The 25,260-nt window shown below is 40.0% G+C and overlaps 1 long non-coding RNA gene across 3 annotated transcripts in view; it reads left to right on the top strand.

Annotated features, from left to right (window-relative positions):
* The window catches only part of LOC132323385 (uncharacterized), a 60,178-nt gene that overhangs the window by 26,894 nt on the left and 8,024 nt on the right, over positions 1 to 25,260 (top strand). For 2 of the 3 annotated variants that reach the window (XR_009485334.1, XR_009485335.1), the window contains one exon: positions 287 to 3,190. This is a non-coding gene — a long non-coding RNA (uncharacterized LOC132323385). Of the gene's footprint in view, positions 1 to 286; positions 3,191 to 7,431; positions 7,476 to 25,260 lie in introns of those variants that run through there. The other variant, XR_009485336.1, reaches the window with a different exon arrangement.

The following is a 25,260-nucleotide window of genomic DNA, read 5'->3' as shown; positions in this document are numbered from 1 at the left end:
TTTACCTATGGTAACTGCATCTACAGAAAAAATCCTGAACAGAACTAACCATGTGCAATATGCATGTACTATTTTACTCGTGACATCACCAAACTAAGGGGAAAAAAGGAAAAAATAAAATATTAGTTGCTAATTTATCATGCCTCTGTTAATTTTTTTCCCAGTGTTTTAGTTTCTATTATAGGAAGTCTAAAGTTAAAAATAACTGTCAATGCTAGTTCTTCCCCAAGGAGGAATACTGGCTAGGAATCTCATTTGTTTCTAAATCAATTTTCTTCTTTTTCAGAACGTTCCCTAGGAAGCATTCAGAGACTGTGTGCTTGCGTATACACACTGTGGCCTTTCAGTACAAAAAGGGGACTTCCAAGAAAGATGGAGACTTTTCACCATGGCATGCTGTGACATGACAAAGGGCAACACTTTTAAATTGAAATGGGGTGGAGTTAGATTGGACATGAGAAAGAAATGTTTTTACAGTGTGGGTGATGTGACACTGGAACAGGTTGTCATGAGCTGTGAAGGTCACATCGCTGAAGTGTTCACAATGGAGTTGGATGGGCTTTAAGCAACCTGGTCTAGTGAAAGATGCCCCTGCCCATGGCAGGATGGGTGGAACTAGAAGATATGAGGTCACTTTTAACCCAAACCATTTCACAATTCTACGACTCTTTGTTTCCAATGCAAAGATGGGAAAGACTAGGAGGACATAACAATCTGCATTTATGAATAGGCTGATGAAAGCCCTTGCCTCGGGAAGTGGTTGAATCACCATCCTTGGAGGTATTAAAAAGACATGTAGATGTGACACTAATGGACATGGCTTAGTGGTGAACTTGTCAATGCTATATGATAGGATTCAGTGATCTTAAAGGTCTTTTCCAACCTAAATGATTCTATGACTTTATGATTATCTGTATGCGGAATAGAAAGACAGTGAGGCATTACTTATCCTTTAAGGAAAGGACAGTGCCTATAAATGTGGGAGTGGTTATGTGTGACTCATTAATTCATCACTCCTTTTAGTTGTCTTGCAAGTTTATGTCAACTTGAAAGTCATCTCCTTATTATTAGTGTGACAAAGTTCCCTTTGGGGGGAGTTGCTCAATTTGTATTCCATGGTGATCATTATAGCAATTTCTTGCCTGCTGCTAGGATTTTAATGCAGAAGGCCGAAACTCCTAGCAGTTGCATCCTGGGCAACTCCTTTGACTTCAGGAAGATTGCATGGACTATTAATTAGTGCAAAAATTGGTCCAACTTCTGTAGTCTTTTGGGAGCATATAACACATGCACCAATAAAAGGAAAAAAAGCAGTTATTTGAGAGAACAACCACCTGGACTTCTTAATAGCAATATGAACACAACAAACCACTTGAAAAAGCGGTGTCCTTGAATTTTATTTCACAATTGAACATGTCATTTTAAGTGTCATGATTCATAGCTACTCAAATTCTGTACTTTTACAAAGAGCATTTATGCACTAACTTGTAATACAGGTTGTTAAAAATGAAGAAGTAGTGCTTAAGGTTGTTTTTATTACGATAGATAACATTAATTAGCCCTGGTATGGAAGGGAGGAGAAGTTTCTCTTGAATGCTCTACTCTGCAGTGCATTATTAATTTTCTCATTCATTCCTTTTTAGCTCATTAGCTTTTAAATGTTATAGTCTGATGGTGAGGTGAAGTTTCAAGTGCCTGTTCCCTCTGCCACCCATTTCAAGCCATCTCACAATCATTGTCATTATGGTTAATTTATATTGCAGTAGTACTCAATCAAGGGTAGGGATGCTATCATCACAGCTTGTGATGATGACAAAATGGAACTCTTAAATAATTCTTTCCGTATTGTTTTAGGACAGTTTAGGGTTAAACTGAATTAAAGAATTCATTAAAACTCAAGTAATTCTCCCTTTGTCAAAAAAACCCTTATTTAGCAGGTAGGAATAAGCATTGTTCTTTATAGACACCAAGCAGGAAGACTATCAAAGTACTAATACAAGAATTGTGGACTGACATCCACAATACCAGATAGCCTTTCAGGACCTTTGACCTGCTAGCTTCATTTTGCAGGATATCCCTTTGATGAAGTAATTTACTAAGCCCACACTTTTGAAAAAGATTTCCCATATGAGATTTGTACAACATTTATGGCCTGAGGCTGTAAACAATTCATGTACACCATTTTTTTTTTAAATCAACCATGTAGTGAATGTCATAGCACTCTAGTAAACTGACCTACAATATCTTAGGTGTAATTGTTCAATGTACCTCTAATTCTCCCTTTGTCAGTGGTGACTGTGTTAGGTACATTGCAGAAAGTAGATCCTTCCAGCACTGTACTAAGGAATAAAAGTTCCAGGAGTTGGTGTTTTTAGGAGGCAACTGAAATATGTGAGTTTTCTGAGAGCACTGTGACCCTGCTTTTATGTGTTAGAGTGTACTACTGAAAGGATTATATGGAATGAGAAGGGATTATTTTCAAGCAGGTATGGTTTCTCCCACACTGTGAAAAACATATGACTCATTTTGTGCTAATCACACAGTATTTCTGTGGCAGTACGTGATAGCAATTTCTTCAGTTCTTGTCAGTAATTTACCTTCCTAATAAGGTGGAGATGCTTAAAGGGAACCAAGAATCAATAGAAGTTGAAAGTCAGTGAAATCTGAAATGTGAACCTAATGATGAATCTCTTCAGCTTTACACCTTCTCCCATGTTTCACCCACCCCTTCAAATTAGTTTCAAAATCTCCAGTTATTTTAGTTCCTCCTTAATACAAGACTCAGGAGAGCATCTCTGCCACATCTACCTTGCTGAGAAAGCCCAAGGGGTCCAACTGTGCAAAGCGTGACCCATATAATGTGTGAGAGAAGTTCTGGGTAGCCATCACTGTGCTGAGTGTCCTGCTCAGCACAGAAACCCTTTTCCCATCAAGACATACCCTTTACATGCACTGCATGGCACGATTAAAGAAGAAAGCTTGTCTCAGGTCTTGCCAAAATCTACGCAAAGTCACAAAAAGTTTAAATTTTTTAAAAAGTGTTGGGCAAAGACATAATGCTTTTCTGGTCTTTACCTTTCATTCCTCTTTGTATCTCCGCAATAGCATTGCCATCAGCAAAGGTCCTCTTTTCTATGCTCTGTTTTCTGCATGAAAATTAATATGTTAATAAAATATCTCATCTCTTGCTTTCCTGATCTCAAACATATTTGAAGTCCACTCTACCCGCCATACTGCACAAATTGACACAAAATCTGCTCTCTATCCCTTTTACCCCAAACATCTGAAAGCTTTGTAACCATCCCTTTGGAGAACTGATGGTACAGGTCGTGAGTCTGGCTGCACCTGCTGGAAGCACAGTGGCCTGGAGTGCTGGAGCATTGCATTTCAGATCTGTATCCCTGCTGGAAACAAACCTGCAAGTCTGGATTGTGGGTCTATTGCCGGAGACTTCCCTTACAGTTTTATAAACCATACCTGTTTATTGTTATCCTCTCTTTTCATCTACAGCTGCTTCATCCTCATGGATGAGTTATGAACAGAGCTGTTTGCACCAAATATAACAGCTGATTGCTGCCAAAAAGGAAGAGTCCCAGTTCTCCCTCCTTGGAGCACATTTTTTCTCTAATCTTCTGCCAGCCTTTTCTGTTGTTCTTTAAGCTTTTAATCACTCAGTAAAAATGGTGGATATTCTTCTGCTATCTCGGCAAGCCAGGTGGATCCCAGTGTGCTCCAGTGAGCAAACTGACATTGTGCTCATTCACAAGAGCGAGCACGTGGTTTGGAGGAGACAAGGGAGGAGCCCTAGTGCTTTATTTGAGGGATGGGATTGAAGCAGCTTGGACATCTGCTGGATGCCTTGACACTGGTTTATGGTCTATCATGGGGGCACCTTATCACATGCCTTTGAGTCCACTGCCTGGAGATAGATGGTAGTCACAAGTTCTCTATGGACACGTCCTCACTAGGACCAGGAATGCAATGCAGAGGTACTAAGCTAGTGAACACCTGAGGCAGTGAAGCTACATGATGTGGTACAAGGACTAGTCTGGTAACAGCAAAGCCCTGCTTCCATCATGCTGTGTGCAGGATAGGGTACTTGTTCCCTTTTAGTGACAACACATCCATTTGGAAAGCAACTGGCCCCAAACAACACAGCTGCAGAGAGAAGTATCTGCCTCGGATGTACCAGATCTGGACCAATCCTTGTGGACAATTATGTGACACTTGGAGAAGAAAGCACTATTACAGTGTTTCAAGTAACATTCATTCGTTTAAAAATTACTTTGTTAACACAATTCTTGAAGAATAATTATTCTCTTACATTGAAATTGTTTTGTCTCTTTGTTGTGATAATAATTTCAGTGAATTTTATTCTAGCCTATTAGAAATGAAAAGTTTCTGATTCCAGAAATTAAAAGTTCATTGGGTTCATTTGAGAAATGCAGAGTGCTACATCCTAGAAAAAAATATTGACCATGACTTCATACTGTTACCACTGCTACTCTATAAAAAAATTAAAGAAAATCACCATTTTACTTGTAAATTTGAGAAGTGGAGACATTTTTGTATCAGCAGCTAATTTAGCAGGTTATAAAGAAATTTTAAAGGTTCTAAGAGACCTGGACCTGATTATGCCAATGGGTCCCTTCTAACTCAGCATATTCTATGATTCCATGAATCTATGATTAAGGATATTGATGTAACAAAGACCTTCAATGTTTGTCTGTGAACTCTCTCCCAGATCAGAAAGCTTCTTAGTTCTAAATGTTCTTTTATTCCCTTTCTGGAAATATCAGCTTTGTTTCTGAGTCAGCCAAGACCACCCAGGCTGATTTAATCCCCAACCCAATGCATCTTACTGACAATTTCCACAGCACAGAAAGAGGTCAGGCAGGTTCCTTTATCGGGCCAATTACTGCATCCCCAGGTGCAAGATTTGGAAGGTGAGAGCTCATCTCAAAATCAGCAATCTGGATGGTTGTCTTCATTATACACAAAATAAACCACATCCATGCAATTCATACAGCCTAGTACTTATTATATAACTGTTGTGGTTTAAACCAAACCCCACAAAACCATTTGCTTTTCCATTACATTGGCATGAATTCTTCCTTTTTCCCTCTGCCCTCAAATCAGTAATAATTTCGATGAATTTGTTTATTTGTTTGGGAGTTTTTTGAGTGTTTTTGGTTTGATTTGGTTATTTGGTTTTATTTTTTGTTGTTTGGGGTTTTTTTGATTGTTCTGTTATTTTTTTTCCAGAAACAAATTGCTGAATTAAAGCAAACAGGGAAAAGATAAATTTCTTGGCTGGAGAGCCAAATTTACATAACACATTTCCTCCAGGCTTTTCCTTTATTGTGTTTAAAAGTAATTCTTTCTATTTCCCAGCATATCCTATCTGACTCTTATCCAGTAGCAATAATTGCCAAACATGTATTTTTTTCCTCTTGATTTAGAAAAGAGGTAGAAAGTACCCCAAAGAAAGAAACTCTGCCTTTGTAATAGAGATGTGGAAACTTCTGGGTTGTACAGCCGACTGGGCATTTGAGAGTTTTGGTTCATCCTGCTTGTGAACCGTCACTTATTAGTGTTAACTGATGAACAATCTGACAAAGAATTAGCATGAAAATCCCTCCTTCTCCTTTTCTTTCAAGCTCTTTCCCAAAATTTTTCTTTTTTTATCTTCCGTTATATGGAAGCCTCGTCAGAGATACACACTCTGAGTCAAGGTTTATGTTAGTCATCACATTAGCCACTCCACATGGCAGTAGTGGAAGTGGAAAAAGAAAAGTGGAAGAGAAGACTTGAGAAACTGGAGTAGAAGGTAGAAACCCCAAGGCACCTCAAACACTCCAGAACTCCTGCCAACTGGAAACACCAATGGCAAGGATTTTGTGTATTCATGAATGAAAATGGACCTTCTGGAAAGGAAGACACATTACAGGTAGCTATTTTTATTTTAATAGTAATGAATTGGACACACTAGGCTTAATAGCTATGGTTAAATGAAGAAGAGTATGACAGCTAGACAGTCACAGATACCTGAAAATACTGTGCTCTAAAAAGAATGATGCATTTGAAAGACATCAACTTGATAGGAGAAGTCAAAAGAAAGGAAGGGACTGCTGCATCATTTATAACAGATTTGAAACTGCAGAGCTGAATATGCAGTTTTGGATGGTTTGCACAGTCTGAGTCCAGATGGGATATCAGGGACTCAAAGGAGAAACAGAAATGCTAAAGTTCCTTTTTTTAAGTTGAGGAAAAGCAATCAGAGTTTGTCAGGCTGCAAAAAATAACTGTTCAGAGGGAAAACAGAATAGTGCATAGTGGACTGCAAGATCAGCAAGATCCTAGAGGCTGTGAAAAGGAAAAACAAAACCACACATCCTGAGAAAGGATTTTAAAAGTACAAGTTGAGTATATTTGCATGAGGAAAAAAAGAGAATTTATTTTAGGAGAGTCACCATGCCTCTGAGAAGCAGTTAGTTTGCAAAAGTCTTCAATAAGGGGCTGCACATAAATAGCATTTCCAGTCAACTTAGAGAATCAGAAATCTTTGTGTGAGCTGGTCAAGATACAGGTGCTTCCAGATACAGGTGCTACTTTGAGGTCAAATGCAGCTCTCACAAATAGGCAGCTGGGGCTCCAATCCATGGCATATTGTGCAGAGAGAACTGTATCTGTTGGAGCAAAGAGGTAAGCTTCAGATCTGACTATGGGGCATAATTCCTTGAAATTCTTTCTGCAAACAGATTATGTTCTATTTAAGGGGAGCACAGCCCACATCAGGGTTAGGGATAGTCTCACCTAACCTGAGGTGTCTGCAGTGCACACACCTCCACCTGAGCTGGCCCACAGGGTCCCCTTCTGTGAAATGGAGAGGAAGAAAAACTTTTGTAATTCAACCAACTCGCTTATTTTATGTGTCCGCACCAGGACACAGCGAGTTTTTTCCTTGAATTGTCTCTGCCTGTTTGGACATTGAGGGAGGGTGGCTGGCTCAAGGATAAGCACATGAAGTCTGATAAACCTCACTGAAGGTCTCAGTGGCAGTGTTTGTTCTTTAGAAGCACTGAAGCCCCGAAGGTTTCAATCACCGTCTTCTCTATTATCAGCTTACTGTCCCATACAAAGATATTTTAAGGGAAACATTACATTAAACTTGTTTTTATCCACTGAGAGAAAAAAAATAGTATACTGTATCAAAAATAATGATGGGTTAATCAGGCCCTTTTCTGTGTGAATATACATTTACTAACAATGGAGACAAGGGAGACCATGGCTGTTAATGAGATGATCATCATAATCAAATTACTGTCCTTGTATTTCCTGGGAAGTTTGATTTGCTCTTCAGAAAAACATCTTTTGTGTTTGGGAGGGTATAGTGGGGCTGCTTCTTACAGGATGCTTTGCATTTTTCAGGGTAAAGCTGACAAGCAAGGATTTATTGTACATCATTGGAAAAGGTGAGTTTTCCTTGCATCAATGAATTGATAAATCTGTTTCTGGTAAGAGGGGAAAACGAATTACCACATAAAGAGCAGAATCAGCCATTTTGTAATCTGTCATGTTTTTGAGAAAAATGGTTATTTTCCCAAGTAAGAACCTTGCAATTAACTTTTCTGTGGCTGACTGTCCCCAGGAGTGCATGAATATGAACATGCTGGGTACAAAACTAGAATTGTTCTATCGTGTGCTAACCCTTTCAGCAATGATCTTTTTGTGAATATTACTGGCAGACATACAGACAGACACTATCTTTCTGTAAAGGTCTCCTTCATGCATTTTACCATGCATTTTGAAGTGTACAAGCAGGAAGGATGACATCAGTTCTACTGGTTCATTCCGAAAGGCTTGAAAAAGCTATGCTTGCAAATGGGTCTAAGCCCAGGCTGCCAGGTGAAGCTGGCCTAGCAAACAGCTGTGGTGGTGTCAGCACTTACTGTATTCTTTCAGGGTTTCTAACACCTTTTTCTCCATTGCAGTGGGTGGAACTGGCTGTGCGCCTCAGTTCTCAGTTTGCACACCATGGCCATGGGACAGCAGGGCAGTCAGGGGCCTGGGCTGGGCTGTTGAGCAAGTACCAGGAGAAAGGCTGAGTAGGCAGCTGGGGACATCAGCAGCCCCACAGTAAAATTCACATCAAGTTGTATAAAAGCCCAAGGCAAGTCTGTGTGAGAACCAGGAATAATGTTGGTTAGAGGTGCTGGTTAGAGGGATCTCTGCAGGTGTTTCTCCAACCTCCTCCTTGAGCCTTGAAGCAATGTGGCTTTACTAGCTGACTTAAAAAATCTTAGAATGGATAATTTTCAGACTTCTCGGACAACCTGTTCCAGTGCTGATAAAAAAATCAATGTCCAACCTGAACCTCCCATATCCCAGTCTGTGACTGCTGTGAATTTTTATATATTCTCTTACTGCTATTGCTGAAAGGAGTTTCTATCTCTTCACTAAGTCCTACAGACTGCAGTTAGGTCTCTGTTTAACCTCCTCTTCACAGTACCAAACAATCCCAAATCCCATAACATCTCCTTGTTGGAATTCTAGGTACTGACCATCTGTGTACCCATCCTTTGGACTCTTTCCAGTTTTTCCACAGCCCTCTTGGTCTGGAAGACCAAAACCAGACTGAGTTTTGCAAGGTGTTATTGCACCAGGGCCAAGGAGATGAGCCTTTTTCCTGTTGGCCTGGCTCCTCCATGTATAACTCTGCTCTGCAGCTTGTCTTATTTGTGAGGAGAGCACAGTCTAGGTTGCTACTGAGCCTTGTGTCCATCATAACTTTTGGGTCCTGTTCAACAGTGAGCCAGTCTGTTTCCCATGTGTAGTAATGCTTGCCACAGTGGAGTTACTCTGCCCCAGAAGGAACACATGGTATTTCTTGCTGAACTTCTTGAAATTTCTATTGGTCCCATCCCTGAATTTACCAAGGTCCCCTTGAATTAAATCTCTACTGCTTTGCATATCAAGTGCCTCCAATTTAACTTAATCCACAAATTTGCTGATGCTTTGTTCTGCCTCATTGCCTGGGTAACTGATGAAGATAATCAACACCTGACATATTCCATCCATTACTGGTTGCCCACTGAGCACTGAGCCACTGATTACTGCCCTCTGATTCTGGCAGTCCAGCCCATTTTTAATCCATCTAATACCCTGTCCATCCACCCTGTGGTTTGGATCAGTCCCAGCAAGAACTCTGCCCTGCAATGCCCAGGCAGGGCCTGGCAGACACAGCAAGCTGTGGACCATTCCCAAAAGGGCCTCTGGGCAGGAAACAGTTGTGTGCTAGTTAGACAAAGCATTAGATATTCACATTTTTAGTTTGTTATTCAAAAGGAGAAACTGTCTCATAAAATAATTAAGGCTCTAGTCAGGTCTTAATTAAGGGCAAATTTAAAGAAGGAAATTGTGGCTTTACTAAATATTGCGTTCAAGAATGGAAGTCAAGAAGGTTCACATGAGATCTGACTAAAAATTTTCAGGGGTTCCCTGAAAAGAGTTTATTCTTTCCCAAGAGCCTTTCTTGTAACTATTTAGGGCTTATTTCTCTAAAAAGCCTCAGAGTAAGGAGACTCCTCTTTGTTCCTTGATATGACTGTCTATAAATCTATTCCATACAGAAGGGATAATCTAAGTGTTAAGAAGCTGCTGTTTCTGTCTCAAAAATGTTTCAGCATGTAGCAAAAAATAACTAGCTTTAAGTTTGAATGATAATTCAAGATATAACATTTTCTTTGGGAGACCAAATTATGAAGATATTTTTGTTTAAGTCTTAATCATCTAGGGGGTTTTACCCACATTTTACTCCTAATTTTAATTTTTATTCATATTTAATTTAATTCAAATGAAACCTCTAAAAAATATATTTTTTTCCCTGAAGAAAACAAAATCCAACAACATTGAAATTGGCTGCTTAGACAGATTACAGTTATCTAGATCTTCTTCTACAAGAAAAAAAGTTTGACCTCACTGGAAGTGCACTTATTGAGAAAAATCCGATAATTTTCCTGGCAATTTATATTTGTTTTCATGAATAAAGTACTATGTATTTTCTCTAACATAACCATCTCAGATGTGTTGGTAGAGAGAATGGAGTGATGCTAACCAGAGAAGGCCTTGGCAAGCCTATCTTCTTCATCAGTGTCTTTAGGAATCAGCATCTGGACATTTTGGCTCAGTCCCAAAAGGAAAGCAAAGAAAGCAAAGATGAAAAATCATTGAAGTTTATGATAAAATTGTTATTGTATGTCTGCACAGCATCATGTCCAAATAAGTTTACTCTCATCAGGGTCTTGAAGCAGAACTCTGATAATAAAAGATAACAATCCACTGGAAAGGAAGGAAAGGAGAAACACAAAATTTGAGACGATGAGGTCTTTTTCTTGCTCTGCTACACCATTGGAGGTGTTTACCTCCTGTGTATATTTTTCAGAGGATAAAACCTAACAGTTTTCAGATACAGATATCTAAATTGTAAATGGTAAGTAAGATTTGGGTTAGATCAAACATGGATGCCTTGGGAGTGTCTGAGGGAGAGCTAGTGCATTTTAAATGGAAAGGCTTCATCCCAAATCTGTCTTTTCAAGGAGTGAAATTGTGGTGGTGTTTGAGGGTCCCCAGGACAAGGGAAGAGATGGGAATCTTGACTCCATATTTCAGAAGGCTGATTTATTATGATATTATATGATATTATAAGAAAATTATAGATTAAAACTATACTAAATAATAGAGGAAGGAGACATCAGAAGCCTAGAAAAGAAAGGACTGAATAATAAAATCTTGTGACTGCTCACAGCCTTGACACAGCTGGCTGTCATTGGTCATCAAGTAAAAACAATTCACATGCTGGGTAAACAATTCTCCAAACCACATTCCAAAGTAGCAAAACATGGAGAAGCTGAAGCTTCCCAGCTTTTCAGGAGACAAGATCCTGGCAAAAGGATTTTTCATAAAATATGTCAGTGACATGAAATGTTCATTGAACATTTGGACTTGCTTCGAAACTGAGGTGTTTTTTACAGAGGGGTTCATCAGAGGACAGCTTGTACCTGTGCATTTTTGTCTCCAGCACAAGAGATTCAATCCATAGCAGTTGCTCCAGTGTGGGTAAACTGTCTGAAAGTGAACCAGTGCAAATGCAGTGCGTTCCCAACTGCTCCAGGCTAAGCAGTCACATGGGAGTAGCTGATCTGGCATAACGATTCTGGAAAAAACGATCTGTGTAAAGTTGTTTACTTGGGAGTAAGTATTCAAGCATGAAATAGATGCTGTCCTTTACCTTCATAGCATATATTATTCTGACCCAGCTGCTGGGTGTCGCTGGATTCACTATAAAACTCTCATCTAAAGATTGACTATGGGGTGGAGACACAGTTGTGGGGTTAGTGAGTAAAGCAAAGCTTTGACTAAAAGTGAGCTGCTGCATCAGGTGCATCGTGTGCCTTGTCCTTAGCTCACAGATAGGATGGTGAGTAACCCTTTGCAGTCCTTTTTAGTCACTGCATGATCTTGGCCAATTCTGCTTTGAACTTTCTAGTGGTCTGGGCAGCAACATCATCCCCTTTTGAAGTATGTGCTACAGTCGTAGGGTAGAGCTCCAAAGTGTTTTTCATATCTTCAGAGAGGCCAATAAAAGTGTTTGGGATTTTTTTGGGCTTTTTTTATCTTTATCTTTTTTTAATCCCAAACCAAAGCATACTACAGTGCCTCCTCATTCTTTATACCTCTGCTAGCTCAGTGACAGAAGAGGAATTGAGATGCTCAGAAAACTTCACCATGAGTGAGAGTAGATTTGAAATTAGTAGGAACACTCATTTTAACCCCTAAATCTTTTAAATAATTTAGCCTCTTTGTTCAAGAGATATCCGTGCTCCATGCACTACAGTTCCTACATGGCCCATTGCTTTTTAGCCTGAGCATGAAAATGGCCCCACTAATAGAAAGTTATATTAATTTTATTAGATTGTTATTCAAGAACATTAGAAAATATTAATGTCTTTTTATAGTTCTGTTTTTAAGACACTTTCTATTTTATATAAAAAGGATCATTAACACTAAGAGAATGGTTCTGTTTTCTTGTGCATGTTATTAAACATGTCAAAATATTTCAGGTGTATTACACAGAACATTGAAATGAAAGATCTCACCTTTAAAAGCTCTTTGTACCCACATCATTATGCATGTTGAAATTTTTATACTCTTGCTTACAATAAATATGAATTGAAAATATTATTCTGGAAGCTGCGCAGTTAAGAATAATGGAGTAGTTTACATAGCAATATACTGCTTGCCAGGAATAAGGATACCTGCACTAGTTCCTGTGTGTTAGTGATAAAATAAAATAAGAATACTAATGTAGACTTATGCTAAAATAAAATGTGCCACCAGACATTATGCATCACGGGAGATAAGCCTGTTTTCCATACTTCCAGACTGCTGTTAACCTCATCTTACAGGTCTAGCACATTTCTCGTTGTCTTTCCTTGCATTTTCCACAGAGGTCACTCTGTATTATACTGCTCATTCAAGCGAGGATGGTAGAAGTCAGAGGGGTATATAGGGCAAGGAAGGGATCTAAACAGAGCTAAGGGGACATTACGATCAGAAACATCCTGCTCTAGGCACACAGGTACCAGCCCATCACTCCTCTGTGTGAACAAAAGAACCATACTTGGCAGCCCTTTATATAATGGACTGTTTTCATCCTGCCTTCAGCTGCAGAGACATTAATTTGCTAAAGCTGCAGTGATTCAACAAAGCTTTGCACTTAGGTGAGACTGAAGTACTCTAGAGGCTGTGATCACCAGGAAGCATATTGCCTCTCTCCATTTCTCCTTCTTAGGCATGCAGGAGTCATAGGCATATTATTATCCCTTCATTCCCTCCCCACCACTGTCTGCTTCTCATACTGCCTTGAAGTTTGCTCCAGTCCTGTGATGCATTCAGCCGGTCTCTGTACAGGTTCATGTGTCATCACCAGGAGACCCAAACGTCCTCTGGCTTGGGAGAGCTGTGCTTTAGTGAACTCCTAAAAGATGCAGGGTTTTTGAAACTGTGCCCCAGAAACCTGTGAAGACACCTGTGCATGACCCCATACTTCAGAAAGAAATGGAGCTGATGGTTAAAGAGGAAAATGCTTTGGGGACATAACTCTGCTATAGCAAGAGCAGCAAGAATGGGAGTGCAGTGAGAAATGGGAGCTGATACCTGAAAGAAAACTGATTATTAGTCCTTACTGTAGCCAAAGTAAAAACCACAACCTGATTCACCGAGGCAATCAGTAGAAAGGCTTTTTTTCCTGGTCTGATGTATTTTGAATTCAACAGTAGAGGCTTAAACCTTGATTTGTTATGACTCATCCCCACGTTCCCCTTCTCCTGGTTCAATGCAATTGCCTCCCTCCAGTAGTCCTTCCCTGCCCAGCCAGCCTGGAAGTGCAGAGCCCCACACCTGTGTAGTGTGTGAGGGGGCCAGCCCAGACACCCTGTGCAGCAGCTGAGATGCCTTTCCCAGCTCCTTTAACCATGCACATGATATTCAGCACAGCTGTGTGCATTTGGCTCTTTTCCTCCAGGTGAGTTTGTTTTTGTATGTGATCAGGGGGTGACTTGACCTTTGATAAAGAGATCTGAGGCTGTGTTTGCCAGCGGGACACAGGGTGACACACATGGTATTTTTACTCTGTGCTGTGTCTGGTTTCTTTCTGTCCATGTGTACCTAAAAGAAGGGGAACTCATGGATTTGACAGATGTGCTTGATAATTCTTTTCAGTCAGAACATGCCGATGTAGATATGTATTAAAAACAAACAATGCCCCCCTCCCCAGCCCCTACTGGTAAACACACCTCCGTGCCTACATTGTTCCCATTGCCAAGCCTCAGTGCTTCCATGGTGCTGGCAGTCTGTGCAGGAGGAGGCATCACACCCCAGCTTTCTTTTGTCACAGGTTCATGGCCTGCAGATACTGCTGGCAGGTTCTCAGGCTTTGGATTGGCTTTCTTTTAGGCACTGGAAACAGCAACAGCTGCTGAATGCTGAGCATTGCTGATAAAATCGTCAAACTTGCCAGCATTTTGGTAAATATTGCTCTTGGTGGAGACAATCAAGCACAGAGAGACAAGCCTGGTTTGCAGGTGCCATCCATCCTCTCCAGCAGAGAGCAAAGAAGGCAGGTCATGCAGTGGACTGGATACTAAAAGGGCTTTTGGGAAGCCCTTGCCAGGGAATGGACTACAGACTGTGTGAGCCCCAGCAACAAGTATCCTTTTGGCAGGAGTCAACACTGATGGGCACCTTCATGTCTCAGCCACAGTTGTGTCATGAAGTCCAAAGGAGAACTCGGGGCCAACAGAATCCACATTTAAAAGAACAGGCCAGTATAGAAAGTAGAGTGTTGGACACAAGGAAAAGAGAAAAAGTAAGGCCTGGGAAAAGAAGGAATGTGTGGGGAAATGGAGATAAGGATCCAAGCAGCCATATAAACTTTTACTTCTATCTCCTTAGTCATACACCCTGCCTTTCTACCAGCCTCTTTTCCTCATTTTGACTCTTCAAAGAGCTTTAGCTAGGGTGTCACCAAACGGGATGAAAGAAACTTATCCAACACCAATTTGATGCAAACATGCAGGCGCTTTTTTCTTGGGGTGCTGGCTGGGGACACTGGGCATAACTCCTCTGAAATGTGCCCCACTCAACAAACAAAGCCCACCCCTTTATATACTTTTTCTGCTAAAATATTGTTACGTAAGTTCTTAAGTATACTATACATATTATGCCTGCACTTCAATTTAATCTTTATACTGATTGGTTCTAATGGTTAATAAGTTCATCAATATCCTAAAACAATCACTGGCTATTTCTATTGAGGTCTACTCATTGGAATCCTTGATATTAAAAACAAGATGGGAAGGGAAGGGTTGGGTTTCCAAGCAGCATAACTGGTAAGTGTGATCATCTCCACAGTTTCTTGTCTGAAACATAAGGGTCCTGTAACTTCTTGGTGGGATTTCTATGGTTACACAGAACTCCAGATATTTCTATACCTTACACTTCAAAATTTTCTACTTATAATCATAGATAACCCTTTAATATTATTTAATGAATTATTTGATCAAGATATTCATAACAAGGGAATTAGTAAAACCATGGTGAATCCATTAGTGAAGCGTTCCAGAGGAAGGTTTTCCCTCTATTTTTTTTCCATATGTTTTGATATCAAAAGAAAGCCTTCACCAGAAGATTAAAGTGTTAATGACATCAGAAGGGACTCCTGTTGGAAAATAGAATTTGATAAGGAACTGATGCTCTAACAAGTCTGTGAGCTGCTGACAACAGTATTGCTTAAGGCATTTCTATAAACCATGTGCAGTCCATAGCAGATATACTATTAGAAGATAAAATTCTCACTTGCCTCATGAACTGGACTAGAAGTCTATCTAAAAAGACTGGCTTCTAAGACTTTACATTAAAGTTAACTGCAATTTTCCACTCCTCAAGCCCACATGGAAAAAGAAAAAAGGAAAAGACAAAGTCTAGGATTTATTCCTTGCACCCAGAGATTGTCCCTAAAGGTAACGCTTTCAGAGATCTGCTGAAAATGGCATATTGGGAAGCCTGACGTGGAGCCATTCATGGAAGTCCTGCACAAGTAGTGAAGTACCACAACCTTTTTCCATAAAAAATTAATAATGAGGGACCTACAGGGCCTCTCTCTTGGCCCAAGAGAATCAGCTTATCTACTCTTTCCCATTGAGGATTCCTTTATCAAGGAGTCTTATGGTCATCTGTGCAGTTGACAGACTGCTCTTTCTTAGCTCTTCATGCATATGCCATGCCCTGGAGCTGTAGCAAAGATTTGTAGTCCTTACACAAGACAGGCAGCACAAGCAGAAGTACTTAGCATTTGGCTCTTCACCTTGAGTTAGTTTCTTCTGCTGTCTGAGATGGATCACTAAGTGCCTGTGATCCATCCATATCCTGCTTAGGACCTCTCAACCTGTGCATTCTAGGTGGTCCTCCATGCCTATGTTTCCCTTTTGCTTTTGCAATGAGTCTTGGAAAAGCATTTGGGCAACATACAAAACCAGCTTTGTGTTGTGATATGAACGAGGATTTGACTGTTCGTTGTATGAAAATGGCATCCACAGCATAAAGTCCAAGCTGTCAGGACAGACCACAGGCAATGTGTTAAAAGTGATATGCTTTTTTGTTTCCATATGCAGGGAATGAATTTCTCATTATTTCAGGTTCCCCCAAGAAATAGGGAAGACAAATGTCGTTTACAGTAATAATAAGAATTTAATGCAGGAGTAAACAAAATGCTTGTTTTTTCTTCAAGGAGTCATTTAATCCTGGCAGAGGGCCTAAACTGGTATTCTGGGAGATCCTTTCCTTTCTACCATAAACAGCAGTGATCTATGTATGTCTGTGTCTTCTTGTCTGCTGCAAGCACCCCATGGGTTATGCACTTGAATGCAGGGTTGTGTCTTGAACCAACTGCCTCTCTGTTATGGACACCTCTGGAGAGAGATTTCTGCACTCAGAAGTGCCATTGTAGTGTATTTATTTTTCTCTCCACCATGTTGCTTAGTAGACCTTTAGCAATAATAACTGCCCAATACAGATTTACCATTTGACTGGCCATGATCTGGTCGTGACTAAGTGGTGATAACTAAGTGTCCATTTCCAAGGAAAATGCCCAAATTCATTGCAAGAAACCTGAGACTGTTGTTCTGAAAATGGCACACATAAAGACACTTAGGTTCCTGAAACATTTTGCTCCTTTCCCTGCAATGGCCCCTTAGATACCTTCCAGTAACCTCTCATTCTCACAAGGGTGATTATCAGTGTAAAAACCAGAGCTGCAGTTTGTGCAGTTTACTGTGAAAATAAGGCATAGTTTTTTTTTTTCTCTGAGACTTGATAGCTACGTCAGATCAGGGTAGCAACAAAATGCTCTGGAAATTTTTCATCTCCTTATGTGTGGTACTGAAGTCAATCACAGCATTATCTTCATTTATTCTATCTTGGATTTACTTCCAGGGCACTTTCCAGTGACAGGGAAGGCCTTGGTGATGAACTGCTATTGTCACCCTCAGGACAGTAGCCTGGAAATGCCATCTACTCAAACAGAGACCTCACAGGTTTTGCTGGAGGGTTTTCTGCAATGTGGTGGTTTGCTTTTGTTTGGATCCCAGTGTTTTGCTGCTTCTCTCTCTTCTTGTTGTCCAAAGTTTGTGGCAAGGAAGCTGCTTGGTTTATCTAGAATTACCAGTATTTTTCTCTAACATGCTGCACTGAGAGGGTTTTTTTCCCCCTACTGGGGTCATCCTTAGTTAGTGGAGGGCATTTAGCCTAATGTTTTCCAGGTCACAGACTCAGTTTATTTAGTAAAAGTGACTGCTTTCCACATTTGTTGGGTTACTCTGTGCAGTAGGTGAAACATCTCTGAGTCATTCATACTTTTTAAGATAAAATATATTTAGACAGTATCTTTCAAACAAGTCTTGGCAGTCTCTTAGCAGTTCAGCTGTAGAGGAGCCAAAATTCTCATTGTGCTTTGATATCGTTTTGTGTTCTATTTGTCCTACACATAGCTGTTCCATAGCATAGTTTAGGCATTAGGCTCAGGTGATCTGTGGCTGAAAGAAAAGACATCCCTCTTGGCCTTCTGCCTGAGCAGAAGTCTTGCTCTGTGCAGCAGGACTAAATCCAGGTTATTTAATATTCTGTGTGGGTATATAACCATGCCCTCCTGCTGTCCAACTCTACCTTTGCCTGGCTGATGTTGTCCAAGAAGCTTGTAAAAGTTTCTACCTCTTCCTCTTGCCTTGTGATGAAACAGAGCAACAAATCTTGCATCTAGAACTTTCTAGGTGGGAAGTTTTCTCCTTAGTCCCAGTGTTATTTCAGGTTGGTGCAAGTCATCATCGTTTTTATTAAATCTAGAATAGAAATTGATTTACTGGCATAGCTATTTTTCTCTCCATGCTTTCCCACTCCTTTCTGCCTTCTTCCCTGTTTGCCATCCCACCCAATATGCTTATGACATTAAGCTGAGAGAGTCTTCTCTCACTGCATATTCGACATTCTTCCATGAGGTGCTTCCTGAAAGTAATGGGTTTTTTTCCTCTTAGCGGTTTCCTTAGAGAGAAATGGGGATGAGATGGATGTGTAAGTGCCACCTAAGAGAAGAAATGAGAATTTTGTCTGATGGTAGTGACAGCATTAGTCTTTGAGGAGTCAAAATGTCATGTAAGTGGTTGAGTTCAGCCATGAGCATATCCTGCTGTACTGTGAAACTCCTATGAGTTTCACATCTATGAGTCAATAATCAGCTGTAAGCCGCCTGTTGTGTCTGAATTCTGAAGGGCATATATCTGCACATTTGCCCTTCCTTCCCTTCCCCACTCATGAGTACTGCAGAAGTACAAGCACATATTAACAATGTCAGCTTCAGTTCAGGTTTTCAGCTGTCTCCGTCAAACATTTTGGAATTGGGGTTCATATACTTTGAAGAAAAATTAGCAATTGCTGAAGTGAATCTGTTTCTGATCAAAGAAGGATGGTGAGGTAACTCAAGGGTCTCACTTTATGAACTTCTCACAAACAAACTTGAAAGATTCTGGTTTTGTTTTTAAATAAGCAGGATCCACTGACGCAAAGTCTTTAAACATCCTTATATTTTAGAATAAAGTGTACTGCCAGCAGAAAAAACCAATGAAGTGCATCCCTGCCTCCAGGTAGTCGTTGCATTTAATGATTCATCTGCTTAAATGTCAAAGCATATGCTTGGAATCAGACTCTACCTGAATGCAGAGGAGTGGCCTTCTTGTACCCATCACCAATAGCACAGCGCCTGGATTTGGTAGCTGCAGTGTCTAAAAGTTCTTTTTTTTTCCCTTGCCTTTTATTTAGTCCTTTTATTTCTCTCAATGTGGAACTTAAGAGGCATCACAGAGAAATATTCTTATCCTAGAGAACAATGAAATCAGAAGTTTGTGCTGAATCCACATTTTTAGGAAAAATTTGAAAAGAGATTATAGACAGCTGGCCTCGTAAATAATACTGCACTTTTTTTTTTTCTTTAAGAAATCCTCAGGTTTAAATTTAATTTCTTTTTCTTGTTAAATGACCATAGGAACTTAGCACTTGGCACTCACATATGAGACATAAGACAAAGGTGTGAGATTGCAGTTAATTTTGTTCTTATTTATCAAGAACTGTTGTCTATATATAACATTTATTTCAGGTTTAGCTTTGCACTTAATGGAAAAACTTATCTGAAATTCAGCAATAGCTTAAACATCATTATTGTTTGCTGACAGACACTTGCATTCATACAAACACAGAGCAGACTTGTTCCCTCAGGAGTGGAAAGGGAGGAAATACACATGCTTTTTTTCTCCCCTTGACCTATCTGTTAACAAGAAACAGGTAAAAGAGAAGTAGGAGCTGTTTCCAGTCCTAAATACCTGTGGTACCTGACTTAGCTATTGCACTGTTCCGAAATCCAGAGTGCCAAAGGGAGGCACTCAGCTGCCCTGTATACTCACTGAAAACATTCTGGAACTTCTCAGGAGTGTCAGAGCATTCCCTCCACTGACTAAATAAGGTGCCTCAGTATTTCATACTTCTATGGACTGGTTCACAACATCTTGACACTGAGCAATAAAGGTATCAAGAACCAAGAATCAAGAAAAACTAACCACAGAGGATGCCTTAAAACAGGCCTGAATTGGACATGCTTTATGGGCATTGCTGACTACAATGGACACAATGAGACCTTTCAGAGATTGTTAACAGAAGAGGCAAAGGAAGGTGCAGTGATGTCTAATAAGCAGAACAGTCCCCAGTACTGAGTCCTGGGGAACCCTGCTTGTCACCAGTCGGATGTAACTCCAGCCACCACCACTCTCTGGGCTCCAACCTAGCCAGTTTTTACCCAGCAGAGTGCCCCTGCCCATGAGCACCTGACCAAACCAATTTCTCCAGGAGAATGCTGCTAGAGACATTTTCAAAGACTTCAACAAAGTCTAGGTAGACAACATCCACAGCATGTCCCTCATTCCCTAGGCAGGTCCTGCTGTCACAGAAGGAGGGAGATCAGATTGGTTTGCTGCATAGGATGCGTGAAAGTCCCACTCCATGCAAGAAAAATATAATCTGTTCCCAGAGACTGAGATTGCCACTCACAGTATAAAGGCTAGAAACACAATATTCACTGGTTTGATGTCATAGCTATGAATTATGAATATTTCTTAGTCATCGCCTCCAGATTGGAATGCTAGTAAGGAAGTGCAATTTGTCCTATTCATTTACTGTGGGTGTTAATACAGAAAGGCCTTTTAACACATTTTTAGCTATCAATGCAGAGAAGATTTTCATCCATAAGCAGAAATCTTTAAAATTCCTTACTACGCTTTAAGCAGCTATTATGATGGTTTTAGTTTCTTTAAAAAAACCATTCACTTTGGCTGCCTGTGTTTAGGATGCTTCACTTTAAATCTGGTTTTCTGAGCTCTCAGCATGGGCTGAAACCTTTTTAATGGCATTATGCTTCAGAGGTAGCTTTAGAAAGTCTGGAGAATAATCTGCACACACATTTTTCTGGCCACTGGACAGGTATTCATGGGCTCAGGGTATTAAGCAGCAAACCAAGGCCCTAAGCTTGGAGAGGAGGTTAGGGGGGGTGGTTTGAGGTGTTTTGTTTTGGTTTTTTTCCATTGGCAGTGAAGTTTATTTGCATGCAGTTTTAACTAGCCTGTTCTGTAAAGGCACGTGTTATTCCAAATCCTGATGTACATGCCTGTTTACATGTATACATGTATATGTGGATACAGATAGCACCTACAAGTGCTATGTGTGCAGCATCCAGTAAGCTGTATCTGATCCTTTTTCCCTGAATAATAAATAGCTTCAGCAGGCCAGACCTCCCCTGCTGAGTGCCTGGTTCAGACCCACCTTGCTGTGTATCTGTAGTTAAGCATCCTGATGTTCCCTTTCTTCCTTCAAAAAGCAATCCCTTCCCTGTGCACAAATGCCTCTAGCTGACATCCAGCCCCCTCAATGACCTGATGTTTCAGCAGCTCTGGCAGCTCTGACAGCTGCACTTGAAGCCATTTAGCCAGTGAAAGCTGTAATTTATTCTGGCAGCATGCCAACCAGGTCAGTCACGCCCAGGAACTCCATGTCTGAACTTCAGATGAACCTTTCCCAAAAACATGATGGCAGACGAAGACAGTAATGGAAATTAATGTAAATGAACATCAATACAAACAGTTTTACAGGGCCTAATAGTCAGATCAGAGCTGATCACCCAGACAGCTGTTAAACACGTTAAAACACTTAGTTGAACACTGAGCATATCAGCCTCTAATTCCAAGAGCATGGTTCAAAAATAGGGTTGGGATTTGAACTGTAGTAATGTAATTGATCTTGTGTGAGACAAATGTCATCTGACAGAAGGTAACCCGAAGTCAGATCACTTAGCTAAACCAAAAAGCTGGTGCTTCTTGAAGAGAAATTGATACAAATTAAGCGAATACTGCCAACTTACATGATAAAGGAGTACTGAGATTTGTGTTCCATAGCACAGCAAATTTGGAATATAAGAACACAGGGTGACACTAACAGCCCATATGTCCTGTCTATGAAGGTGACTAGCACAAGATGCTTAGAGAAAGAACACAATAAATAAAATAACTCAAAGTATGTAGTGATCCTTACTAGCAAAGATGGCTGGGAAAGTCTCCTAGGAAATACCTGAACCAGAGATTTCCTTTAAAAAATTTCAGTTAAATTGCCATCAAGGGATCTGTGAAACATTTGCTATATAAACTTCATACGATTCTATTTTAAGCACCATTTACATTTTAGATTCCTCAACTTTTTTAACCAAACATTTCCCAAGTTAACTCTATATAAATAAAGAACTGTTTTCCATTTATTTAAAAATCATTGCTTAAAAATTTCACAGTGTCACTCTAATTCTGTACTAGGAAAATGAGCTAATGATTGCTTCCCAGGCATGTTCTCTGAACAAGTGTTCAGTGTTTCCAGTACTTCCAGGTCTTTATCATAAAACATTTTGGGGTTTCTCTCTAAGATGTAATATCTTAATAAATGTCTTCCTCTGAGGTGGAATACTGTTATTGCTATGCTTTTCTGCCCTTTCTGCAGTTCAGCTATGCCCTATGTGAGATAGAAGACCACAAAAATATACAAATTTGAAGATAAGGGTGCTTTATTGATTAGAAAGAAGTATATTTTAACCTGTATTTTCAATTACTTTCCTTATAATTCCCAATACAAATTGCTTTTGAACAACATCTAAGCATTAGGCTGATATTTTCAGAAGAATACTCATTTTCACAATGGTTACTGATGACTCCTAGATTTTTTTTCTGAATAAAAATGCATCATTTAAACTCACTATACACAATTAGAGCTATTTTTTGGAATGTGGAGTACCTATCACTTATCAATATAAAATTTAATCTAACATTTCTGAAAGTGTTTGTACTCATTTTAAATTCTGACTATTCTGAATAATTTTATAATTATTTGCACATTTTGGTACAACACTTTTGTGAATAATCTGTGAATGTCTTGAACTGCCCAGATTCTATAACAGAGCCTTCTGAAATTATTCTTGTAACTCCATGATATTAAAATTCATGGCCTCCTATCTTTCATTTCCAGTATTTCCCCTTGAGGGATCTCTGATTTTGCACATTGGCCTAATTTCCTTGATTTTTTTTTCTTGTAGGACCATATTGAAAATTTTTTTAAGGACATTAGGTACACCATGTTTACCAGAAAACCAGACCCATTACAACGTCCTCATTGACTTCTCCAAAGAATTCAAGTAGATTTGTGACTGCAAACCAAATCAGTGCTAACTCTCCTCTAATTCTATTCTCTGTGCAGTGGTCAATCTTATGGGTGCAGTGGCCAATCTTATGGGTCTGTAGTTACCTGGAGCTACCTATAAAACTTGGCATCATACTTGCTGTCTTCCATTTTCCTGGTGTTTAATTAACTAAAGCAATAAGCTCATCACTTAGAAGTGCAGCAAATCTGAAACTGTAGAACTCCTGGGGAAATTCTAGGAAATTCAGAAACTGATTCATAATGGGGCAATTCTGGCCAACTAAAAAATATGTATACTTTTAAAGGAAACGCATTTTCTATCATTGATCATATCTAGGGCCATGAGAAATCACTTCAGGAAACCTCAGATGTTCAAAGCCCTGATTAAATGTGTAGTTTCCCCCCATGGTTTGGTTTGAGTGTGTTCAATAAAGTGGCACAAAGGAGCTTCAGTTTTAATCCATGTTCCTCTTAGAATTTGTTCCTAAGTTCTTCTTGTAAATAGATTGAGCCAGATATTTGAGAGTTAAGTATTTCCATACAGAGCTGCATTCTAATTATCCCTTCTACTGTAAGTACTTCATTTATTTGGGGAGACAACGGTACGTAACTTAGCAAAAGGGCAGCAAAATTATTGCAATATTAATAAAAATGCATCACAACAGTTGTGGAATAAACTGTTAGGCTTTAAATCAGAGAAGTAATTATAGGCCTATTATCCAATATGGCTACAGCTGCTCTGTGTATTTATACACACAATTGCTTTCACATATACACCAGGAGGATTAGAATGAAATAAAATCCATGAAAGAAAGTATTTATCCAGGGAGCTGGGGTAAAAGCAAAGATTTCATTTCCATACCAAGAAAAATGGAACCAAGCAGCTGTTCAGTTATTTTGGATTCCTGTTCTTGCTTGACAATGATTAAAGATATTAAGAGCACCAAAATGACATGTCAAGATAATAAATGAGGTTTTCTTGGTGATCAGCATCTGTCATCAGAACTCCTATTGCTCTCAGCAGTATTTCTCTACTTATCAGAAATTGCTCCTTCCAGTAAAGATTACATTTTATTTTCAGTTTCACACACTTTTTTTTTTCTTTTTCCCTGAATACTGAACTTTTCCATTGCAAAACTCTAGCTATCCAAAGAGGAAAATGAGAAAAATGATTGGTAATAAGGGATCTCACAAACTGTCCATTTTGACTGAATGAAAATCCAAAGCCCATGTGTGCCAAATGTTTATAGGTTTTCAGGAAATCACTACCAATGCAGTTATGAAGCCCTGTGGGTCTGGCATCAAAGTTCCTGCATGATTGTCATGGCAATGCACAAACATTTCTGCCATGCTTCTTTTCTCCAATGTGATATTCAATTGCATTCTAATCGAATTCACAAATTACGTTTTCAAATGCCACTTATTTACTGCTCGCATTGCACCTTGGATTGGGGTAGTTTCTGCGGGCACTGGAGGGTGCTTTAGCCACTCTAATCTGCTTTCAGAGAAAGTTTAAAACCCCCAAACTACTGTAATTTTTTTGAGCAGCAAAATTTTTACATTACAGCCAGGAACTGGGAGAGGGTAAAAGATGAAAAGCGCCTGTACACCCAGCGGCAGTTCCATAATCAGCCCCACAACGGAGTTATCCAGCTTTTGCCTGCCCTGCATTCGCAGGACAGAGGCATTGCCACCCCATGCTTTGGGAAATAATCCAACATATCCATCCGGAATAACAAGCCACATGATCTCCTCAGGCAAAAAGAGCATAGAGAGGAGGAATGCCTCTGCTTATCACAGTTACCACAGGCATGCTGGCTCCTGATAGCACCATCTTATCATGTCCAGAGCAGCGTCTCCCAGGCACTTTGCTCCTCTCTGTGCTCAGACAATCAAAGTAGCTTAGCTTTGAAAATAGTTTATAGGACAAAAGCAGGTGTCCTGGGATCCTGCCCTGGCAGAAAGCCATGCTATAATTGACACCATAAGTCTGAAGACTAGAAGAATCCACTGGGAGTGAGCAACAGAAATGACATTGCAACAGGGGGTGGTGCAGAGGCTGTTCATTAGAGGGACCTGCACAGATGGAAGCATGTGGGAGGGAACCGGGCATCAGGATGCAAAGGAGAGGGCATATACAGGCAGTTGGCTGCTGAGACAACTTCTGTTTCAGCGCTGGACTCACACCAACGCCAGCATCACTACCCTGCTTGCTACAGAGCAGCCCCCACTACTGTGACTCACCCAGGTCATGGCCAGAATATCCAACTAGCTAAAACACTGCAGAGAAAACAGCTGCTTCAACTTGACTGTTGTTTCCTCCTTGAAACTTTCTTTAGTTAAAGCTGCCTTTTCATACACAGCCTCAATGTGGTT

The sequence above is a fragment of the Haemorhous mexicanus genome, chromosome 2 (assembly GCF_027477595.1).
Source record: "Haemorhous mexicanus isolate bHaeMex1 chromosome 2, bHaeMex1.pri, whole genome shotgun sequence".
Lineage (NCBI taxonomy): Eukaryota > Metazoa > Chordata > Aves > Passeriformes > Fringillidae > Haemorhous > Haemorhous mexicanus.
This window is presented reverse-complemented; position numbering and strand designations above follow the sequence as displayed.